This window comes from Argiope bruennichi, chromosome X2 (genome assembly GCF_947563725.1).
Source record: "Argiope bruennichi chromosome X2, qqArgBrue1.1, whole genome shotgun sequence".
Lineage (NCBI taxonomy): Eukaryota > Metazoa > Arthropoda > Arachnida > Araneae > Araneidae > Argiope > Argiope bruennichi.
Window position 1 is genome coordinate 44,850,115 of NC_079163.1, and position 11,169 is coordinate 44,861,283.

An 11,169-nucleotide genomic window follows, 5' to 3' on the forward strand; every position below is an offset into this window, starting at 1 on the left:
ATCGATTGTTAATTAACATCGATTAATTTGAGTGATATTCCACAAATAAGGAAAAACAGTCCAATTGCAAATAACGCAGAAAATGTTATCCCCTTACGAAATCTAAGTGTTGATTTACCTAAAAAAAATATACAAAACCTTTCGTGGCGATTGCAGTCAATTTATAAACTTTTGTAATTCTTTCGAAGTTGCAATTAATAAAAATAAACTGAGCAAAATTATGATGCTTCGGTACAGTCATTAAAAGAAAGATTTGGCCAACCAGGCATAATCATATCTTCTCACATGCATATGCTTTTATTGACTGAAAAAATAATAACTTGCTCAAATGGAGCATGTTTAAGAAAAATATATGATGCAGTAGAAACTCAGATTTTTGCAATCATTAAATGTAGCTAGCTACAGGTACTTATAGTAACTTGTTGTGTCCTGTAATCCTAAAAACGCTATCCGAAGAATTAAATTATAATCGTCAACGTAAAGCAGGTGAATTATTTGATATTACTAATTTAGTAGAATTCATAAATGTTGAAGTAGAATGCAGGATGACTTCGTTATTATTAGCAAATACAAAATTTTCTAATGCAAAAGAATATTCATTTAGAAAAAAAACTTATCGTTACAAGAATGGACATTCTTCGTATACGAATGCAGAATCATTTCAGCATAAATATGAATCAAATCGTAAATTGAATCGAAAGAAACTTTTATCCTTCTTTCCAGGACAGACTAAGTAATCGAAACCGTATCTTCTGTACTCAAAAACACATGATTACTCGCTTAGTATTAATAAAAAGAAAAGCTCGTTAATGGCTAAAGGAAAGTGCTTCATATGTTTTCAAAATCATATTCCGTAAAAAATTGTGTAATAGTAATTGTCAAATTGTAAGCTATGTGGTTCGCTTTCGCTTAATTCTATAATTTGCGAAACACCGCAATCCGTAACCGAAACTAAGAATATTCCCGATCTTGCCGAATTCGTGACTTTCATCCCCAAAGAAAATAATCCCTCTTCTACCAAGATATCTCTTAACACCGAATCAAAAAAGAAAAAATGGCGTCCCTGGGTCAGTGTTATTACAAACATTTTCAGCTTTAGTGAACGGGAGAAGTGGAAGGGCGCGCTTGGTTGAATGTTGGATTCCGGGGCCAATACTAAAACTATATTACTATAGTAAATTATTCATCTTGAGAGAGGTGGTCGAGGAACTGGAATTGAAAACAGTGAACGAGGAAGTTTTAGCTATTCACACTTTCGGAGGTGAAACCGATGAGCGTCGTGTTTACGATATAGGGGAAATTTCTTTAAGGAATGTGCATCACCCGACTCAGTGTATTAAAATACAAGCAGTTGTTTTCTACTCGATTAATTCGACGAAAATTCATACTTCCTAGCAGTTTGTTAGAAACATAGTGTTGGAAAAGGGAATTGAGTTAGTAGATTTTAGTACATCTGAGAAAATTGATGTTTTGATTGATCCGGATTATATTTCAGAGATTTTAGGGGAAAGGAATATAAGGATTAGTAAAGATAAAAAACTGTCAGCCAATCGAATTCTTTTTAAAAGATCCCTTTGATTCCCTTGCCTGGGTCGATATGTGTAAAGAAATCACTATCAGAATCTCATTGTATAAAAGTACTGGGAAAAATATTTTCTCTCCTATTTTATGCTCTTGTATCGCCGGTGAACGGACGCCAGTGTGACATCGCCTCTTGTACATAAATTCGCCTCCCGGGATGAAGTAAAACGATGTTTAAAATTCGAAAGTGTTTTCTCTGTCTTCAGCTACGATTTTGCCTAAAAATTTATGTTTACATATATATATATATATATATATATATTATTATACCACATTTCTTCATAGCATTCACTAAAATGTTGCGAATACTATGTATACTTCTCGTAACCTCCAGAAAAATAAGATTTTTACTGTATTAAATTTTTTCATTTTTTTTAATAGTCTTGTTCTACTACATTATTCTGTAAGTTTACCATAGAAGGATTTAGGGTTTGAACTTTCCTCACAATTTTTCTATGGGCTAAATTTACTGCTGCATTGCCATTAAATGAATGTATATATTCTTTTGTGTTCATAAAAATAAAGAAGAGACTAATTTGATTTTAGAATAAAAAATAACTAAGTAAGAATCTTATATGATGTACAAATGCATTAAAATTCAATTATAACAAATGGTATTATACAATAAGCGACAAATGAATCGATCTGTTCATGATGAATCTGAGAAATTTTTGTTGATAAATTCTTGAGATTTTACATAAATTAAGAAAGATATTCTTTAGTGACCATAAAGTTTAAACGCTCAGTGACTCTATTATCAGTAATCATATTATTAAAAAAAATGCTTTGTTTCAGTAAAAAATATTATTTTATTAATTGCAGATTAATCATTTACACTTTAATTTAAAGCATAATTTCTACGAGGGGTAACAGAAAATGAGAGAGATACATATCACGCTATAACTGAAGGCCTTTATAATATTATGAGTAAATTATATATCAAAATTTGAAGTTTTAAAATATTTTGCTGAAGAATCTATTAAAGTTGAAATTGCGTAAAATATTTAATGGTACGACCGGAGTTTTATCCCCTCCTTGTCGAAATTTTTAAAAATCGCAAACAACGGCCTTGCGAAATGTTCAAAAGCAAAGAAGCAGATGTTCAATTATAGTGCATAATAAAGATTGCCAGCTTTGGTGCGTTATCGCAACTTGCCGAAGAAGGGGGTTAAACTCCGGTTCAACCTATTTAATTATTAAAATTTAAACGAACATTAAGATTGGCGAACCGGCTGGTCGCCAAAGGCGGCTAGTCTACAATAATCACAATCAAGATTGGTGAATCAAATATATTCGCCAGCGGTATTCAAAAGAGATTCTTAAAAAATTATTAATTTAAAATTTATTGAACAATAAAATAAAATTATTCAGATTACAAGTTTTTATTTAAAACAAAAACTTAAAATGACGTAAGAAGCAGAAAACAAAATAAAACTGCAGATATCAGAAAGAGTGGTGTAGAAAAAACATATTCAAGTCTCCACATGTGTTTAGTAATTGCCTATTTAAATTAAAGATATTGATGCTCTTTTTTCAGAGAGTGATTTTTTCCCAGAAGTGGAGTCATAAAAGGTGGTAAAGGGCCGAATAAACTTAGGTTGAGGACGAATAAAGGGCGGACCTCCCAAACACAAAACATCTGTTGATTTTCTATAAACTTATACACGCGCCGATTTCAATCAGTGGGCGTTTTGAACGTTGCGTTGTTTCATAGTTAACACACTTCGAAAAACAGAGGGGAAAGTATCTGGATGAAATTTCATATGAAATAATATTTTTTTTATGATTTTACATTTTAATTCTTATAGAAAAATTGACATGTTTTGTAGAAAATTGATTTAAAAAAGTTTTTTTTTTCTATGTCATTTAAGAAGGCATTAATTCTCCAAAAAGGAAATTCATTTAATTTAAGAAGTAATTTCAGTTTTTTTCCAAAACAATCTCATGGGTAAACAATAATTTAGTACGGAAATATTTGTACACATAAGAAAGCTAAGAATTACACTCGCGTACATGTGTGCACGAACAAAGTATTTTTGATTCAGATTTATATATATATAATAAATACATTGAATAAAATTATATATATTCATAATAACATATAAAATAATATATATATATATTCAGAATGAAATATCCTCATCTATAATAATTAAAGTCTGAAATCTTTTAAGGAGAAATTATTTGTATTTGTATAATTATTTAAGAAGAGATAATTTAAATTATTTGAGACCAAACAAAATTACCTTTACTTTTTTTAGAGTAGCAATGTCCATTCTTTTTTTCTTTAGAAGCGCACTTCTCAATAAGAAATATTCAGAAAATTTGATATTTGTCTAAGTAATTATGTTTCAGGTATACAGTTTTTTAAATCGGTATGAAATTTTCTCATTTTAAATCAATACATTATAAATTTTATTTTCGTTATGAAATTTTTTTAAGACATTTTTATCGGCTATAAATTTAGAATATAACATTTCAAAGCATTCCATTTGCACAAAATAATTTCTAAATGTCTTATGAATCTAATTTATCATAAAAGAATTTCAAAGTCATTGTTTTGTTTTTAAACTCTCAAAATTTTTATTCATTAATATGCAAAATCCGAATGAATGCCACATTTTTTCCACGCATTGTTTTATAAACGAAATTTTATTTTCTTCCCTTCATTTTAGATTCATTTTGATTTCTTTATGAACAGTACGAAGTAATAGAAATAATTCATATGCTTGAAAATTCACATTTCTTTTAAACTTATAAGCGAAACTAAAAATCATAGAACGTGAAAATTTTATTGCAACAATAGCGCCTTTACTCATATCACTGATCTGAGGCGATTTCAGGTTTTCAAGATGTTCTCTAGGGAATTACAAATCTCTTGACAGTGATTTATCATCAATCATTGATATGCCGTTTCGTCAACTAATTCTATGGGAACTCAAAAGGATCGAACTCGTTGGAAAACGTTCAGCCGATCAGATGAAACATTTGCCAGAAAAAAAATATAAAAAGTAAATTACTCGATATTTTGTGCTTTTTATAATAGCAATCAGGAATGATTTAATTTATTTTTTGTTTAAGGTATAAAAAAAAAAGTTTTAGCTTTCTGTAGTAAAAAAAAATGAAAAAAAAAAAAAAAAAAAAAAAAAACTTTTTTCCTATTAATTTTTTACTAATCATTTTTTGACACTGACTAAATCGGATATTTGAGGGGTAAGAATATTTTAGATGATACTCTTTTTCTGTTGTTAAATTAAATTAAATTACTGACATTTTTTTTTTGTTTGTTTGAATAACTTTCAATTCTTAGTAATCTGCATAGGAACAACAAATATAGACTGTATTAATGTATTTAACTAATCGGATTTTTTGTTAAGTTTTCTGAATATTATACGAGAACCAAATCTGGGAAATACTTATATTATTTAATTTATATACTAAATTAGGATAATTTTATGTGTTATGCGAATCATATACACGTATCGAGATAATTTCCGAAGGGTAGAGTTAACCGGAGGACGTATTGGAGGATCAAGCTAGGTTCCAATTAGTGCCTGTAGATGGCGACAGCAGTCTAAAGCCATCTATAGGCGCTAACAAGAACTATCCCAATTGCAGGATTAGCTATAATAGGGGTTATAAGATTTGGCAAATAAGCACATTTGTGGCGAATTATGCCGATCTTTTTCATTTCCTATTACCCGATTTTGTTTTTTATTTTATTCCGCCAAAACTTGGAATCGTCAAACTGTTTCGTTTCTTTTACTCTTTCTGAAACTTTACTCGTTTCTTTTACACTGTTTCAGAAATTCATCTGATAATTTTTTTATTTTAAATTGATTTTGATGTAAAAAAATTCTTTATTATTATTAAAATGTATTTATTTATTAAGATTTTTTTAAGTCATTTGTTAAAAATTATTATTTATTAAATAACTTATTGAAAATATAAATGTATTTATTTATTATTTTTTATTTATTTTATTATTGTATAATTATTTTTCATTTGAAAGAAAACATCTCCAACAGTCGAAAATAATAGAAATATTTTCATGCGAAATTTGAATAAATAAATGCTTTTATGTTATTGCGATTCGAAATAACATTTGACTGCAAGGACTCTCCATATAATATATATATAAATTTTTTACTATATGCAAATTTTTTTTCTAATAAAAGAGAACGTGCGTGTGTGTATGCAGAGAAGAATACAGTAGACTCCCGATTATCCGCGGGCGGGTTATCCGCGCCTGCCGCACAAAGTTTTTTTTTTTTTTTTTTGACTGATTTTTTCAAAAAGGTGTAGTTTTACAGTTATGCTTTTGTAATTACATAATACATTACAGTATTAAAACAGTACATATGTATTAATTTTTCTGTGCATCCCTGACGCCTCTCGTAAATACAAAGCACTTTTCTGTTTTCATGAACAAAATGCATTTTAGGTTAGTTTTGAGTGATATACTAAAATATTAAGCGTTAGTTAAGCATTTCCTGCTGTTTATTTTACGTTTTATTGTACATAAAACGATTTTTCAAAGTTGGAATGACTGTTTCCTTTTTTGCTATACCCGTTTTTAGCTTTTTTCGGATTATCCACGGCGGCCTCGCCACCCAATTCCGCGGATAATCGGGAGTGTACTGTAAATATGTTTTGGAGGGTAGGAAAGTGTAATGTTTGGTAGAGCAATTTTTTAATTTTTATTATTTAAAAACAGCGAAAAAGTTTGAAGTTTTTCTGCAATAACTTTCGAAAATGTTTCCAAATTAAAAAAAGATTTTAATTCATCTTTAAAATAAAAGTATATTTAGATATATATCTTTTTAAGTATAAAATCTTATGATATTCTTTATTTTAAGAAATTTTGATTTTCAGCAATATCGTAAATGAAAGACAAATCATTTTCATTTTTCAATCAAAGCTGAACGATTTTTCTTTGTTGAAAAATATGAGATAAAATTATTCATACTTTTAATATAATAAAATTTAAAGGGTGGCATGCTATCAATAAATTGCATCTTTCGAGGCAGGTTGTTGGACTTGGCTGGCAATTAGCTATTTCTTAGATAGCTAATTATTAAGAAATCTTGTTTCAAAAATTAAATTAAAATTTTAATAAAAAATTAACAAAATTCCAGCATTTTCTTTATAACTTCGAAATATATCACTGACCAAAAACATTTTAAATTAAAAAAGAATTAGTTTTTCAGTTATCTTTTTTTTTTTAATTCAATATTTTTCTTCTTTGATCTTAGTATTTTTCAAAATACTTTTAAACATATTTTTCAAAAATATTTTTCATTGGTTTAGTAAGCTATACTTCTACATGAGCACATTGCAGTGATATTCAATACAATTTTATGCGCATATTATTGTCATTTTAATTTTTTAAAGATAATATAAAACTAAACAATTAAAATGTACAATCTTGGCTTTCTATAATATTTTGGATGAAGATTCAAATCTACTTTATTATTTTCATTTCTATTATTTATTTTATTTCATTTATTTTAGGTTAACATAAAATTAGAAATTAGGTATAACTGGAGCATCATCTTTTTTTTTTTTTTCCCTAATAAAATACAGTTGATTTTTTTATTTGACCTGCTTTTTATGGCTTTTTTCTATCATTTAATAAAAAGCAATTTTAAAAATGAACTTTCGATTAGTTTTAATATATTTACTTCTTAGCTCAATCATTAAATAAGTCTTCTATCAACTGCAAGATAATTCTTTTCGAAGGTTATGTTAATTATTTATATATTATAGTTTGCTTAAACAGTAATTCTCATAAAAAACTAAGAATTAAAGAAGAATTAAACTAAAATTAAGTATTAAAAAAATAATTCTCAAAAAAATTCTCATAAACAGTATTTTTTATAATAATTTACAACTATATATAACTTGTTATTTTTTTGCAATTCATACATTAATTTAACAAAATTAAATTTATTGCAAATACTTTAATTGACATAATTAAAGTAATACTAAATGTATGATGGACAGACCAGCTGGTCACCGAAAGCAGCTGGTACATCCCTAATTATTTCGATTTCGTTTCCAAAGTATACATCTAACAATAATCATCCTTATAATGTAAATGTGTTTTCAATGTGAAACAAAACAGTCTACTTATATCATTGGGGCTACTTATACCATTACTTATATCATTTATTAAATAGTTAGTTAACATTAGAGCTCATGTTTCTTCTTCGGCTCTAGCCATGTCATACATGGAATACCTGCTTAGTTATGCACCGACTCCTCTTAAAATCCAAAATTAATATTTATTGACTGATTCTGTATTTAGCATTTATGTTCAGCTGCCGGGTATGCGCCTATATTGTCATATTAATGTTGAATGTGTAGCACGGACCTTTAATTGTTCTATAAATTTCTACATATCTTTTCTAATCAACTGCTATTCTTTGAATAATCTACATTTATTCTCTGAAAATGTAATGAACTTGTTTGTATATTATTTGATGAAAATAAGCTGGAATTTATAAACCCCTTCAAACCCATAATGGGATTTATGATATTTGATTTTATCAAGTAAATTCTTCCAATCAGACTTCAAATCTTAAGAAATAAAAAATTCAATTAAATTTGCATCAAAAACTATTGTTATGACTTTTTCAAACGCTATCAATAGAAGGATATTGGAAAACCTATCAGGAAAAATGATAGAAAAAAAAACCATGAAGGAGCCCGAAGTGGAGCAGTTCTCTTAGTTTTCGGAAAGAGGATATCCTACAATGGCAAATTTTCAGGCACTGTGTTTTAATTTTGTTCAATTAAATCCTATTACTCCTTCCAATGATTAATACATTAATCTTATCCGGTATCAATGACATCATGTAATTGATCTTGACCACTTGTTATCTGCTAAGAGAGAACAGATTAAGGAAAAAAATGTCTTTCACGGCAGATCAAAAAGATCCTTATATTTTCTATAGACTACTTATATTCTCTTTTCAAATTTATCACAGAAATTATACAAAAGATAAATATTAAGGTGATTCGAACCTTTAATTCGAAATATCGTAGTATAATAATATTTTAGGTTTCATTTTAATCTATCTTTATATTATTCTTTTCCCTTAATTACAACAGCAATAAAGTAAATAAAAATGGTGTTTAGTATCGACAATATCAAACACATTCTTGAGTATAAGACCAAGAATTAAGCAGGATCGGTCTTTAGTCGATTGCTTCCAATTGGGCGACGTTCATAAGGTCTCTTTCTTATTTCCTGCATACAGGGTTAACTTTTCTTCCGCCTTGCCATGGACCTTAACAAACATAAAAGAATCCTAGTAGTCTTTTTACAAAGGGTATTGTATGTTCGTAACATAAAATTTACAGCTACTTTGTCTATTTAGTAGGGAAGAAAAGGGGGGGGGGGCACGAGAAGGGTATTGGGACCAGACATTTCCGTACGAGTCAAACGTCCAATAAATCATTCTTAGCCCATTGAAAAAAGGACTAAAAACACATAAGCCTGCTGGCAAGAATGTTTAGTGAGAAAATGTATTGGTATTTTAACTAAATTTTGATACTTAAACATAAGGGAAAAGCTTCTGTCTGTACATGTGCTGACTTTACAAACGAGCCTTTTTGACATGTATCAATCAAATTTGGCAAATATTTAGTTTGGTGGGTAAAAATGTGCTTTTCAGAGTGATAAAAATTTTTTTTAATTAATTAAAAATTAAGCGAAATATTGGTCTTTATTCGGGATAACTTTTAAAAAGTTTACAGTAGAAAAATAGTTTTTATAGCATTATAAAATTAATATATATATATATATATATATATATATATATATATATATATATATATATATATATATATATATATATATATATATATATATATATATATATATATATATATATCCTTTTAATGATACCAAATTTGTTTATCATACAATTTTTCTTACAATATTTAATAAATTTTTTGAAATATATTTTAAATGTATTTTGCAACAATATATGTTTCACTGTTGAAAAAAAAAGCTGAAAGCCGTTTTCAATGTTACTACTTATTTTGTATCAGTTTTTTTTTTTTTTTTTTTTTTCCCCATCATTGTTACCAGTTTTTTGTCTATCATTATTTCTATCTTTTTTTAGAATTTACGATTTAGAAGAATTCGGAAAGTTAAAACTCTTCAGCAACGAAAATTAACTTCTTGTCCACTTAACATGCTATTTACTAATGGATCTGTGGCGAAACTTTTCATGAGCAGAAAATAAAAATTTCAAGGCATTTCTTCTTTAAAAAATAATTAGCATTTTATGCATTGGATTCTGGTTCATTATAAAAGTGGTGTTTTCTATAAAATTTGAATAAAGGAATTTTTAAATAAAAGCCTTTTAACTAGGAAATGTGAATTTATGAAATTATTATTCTGCACTGAATTTATTCAAAAACAAGATATTTGTTCTTAATTCGAATTCTCCTGTAATCCTGAAGGGTTATTTTTAAGAATTTTATTTTAACTTTTGCGAGCTCAAATGCTCACAAAAATAAGTATTTTTTTTAAATTTTTAAAACTTTTTTCCTTTATGGTAGATATGGATATTCTATCAACATTTTTCTTTATTAATCACCATTTTAACAAGACGCATTTATCCATATGTCATTAATGGGAACATTTGGAATAATATAGTTTTTTTCGTGAAATAATTTGCAGAAGGGGAAAAAAATCCCATTCGATTTCTTTTTTGAATGAAAATATGATAGTTGAATGCTTTGTGAGGAAATTGAAGAATGCCTTTGGAAATAAAATAAAATTTAAAAAAAACCATGAAAATTTTGAATTTTTGGCTTGTGATAACAGATAAGACGCATTTCAAATTTATATATTCATCTACGGATTCTCTTGACAATTTCAATTTCTTTAGCATTTGTAGAAAGAAAGTTTTCCAACTTGAAATTAATTACGATCATTAAATCATTAATTGTAAAACAAACTTACGATCATTAATGCAGCAAGGACGCTTAAATTGTTGGGCAGTTATATCGATTGGATCTGAAATCAGCTGGATTTCGGATTTATATAAAAAGTTCGCAAAAGGAAATAAAAACAAGACAAATTGCTCCCTAATAATAAACGACAATAATGATCTATGAATTTTCAATTATTTTTTATATAAGTCCTAAAGATTATTTATTTCCGACAATGTTCTTGCATTTCCATTTTCTTTTTGTACCAAATAAAGAATTTTCATAAATCTTTGTTAAGTTACTGAAATAAATAGTATAGTGACCTATTTACTTATTACAAATTTTTGTTCATTTGTTGGCTAGCTTATGTGCATTCATTAATTTAAATTTAAAGCATATGTTTTAAAGTATATATAAATTTACGAGTATGTTTGGTTTATTAATCAGTGTGAAAAACACGTTTTAATCATTTTCTATTTAGCGTTAATTTCTATTTGTGATTTCCATTCTATTGCTGAGTTATATCTATAGCAACATCTTATTTAAGACTAGTCACCGACCAACTGGCTAGCCAAAGTTAATGGCTGATTTTTATTTAAATACTTTACGTAACTGGGTCTTAATAGCTTCTTAAGC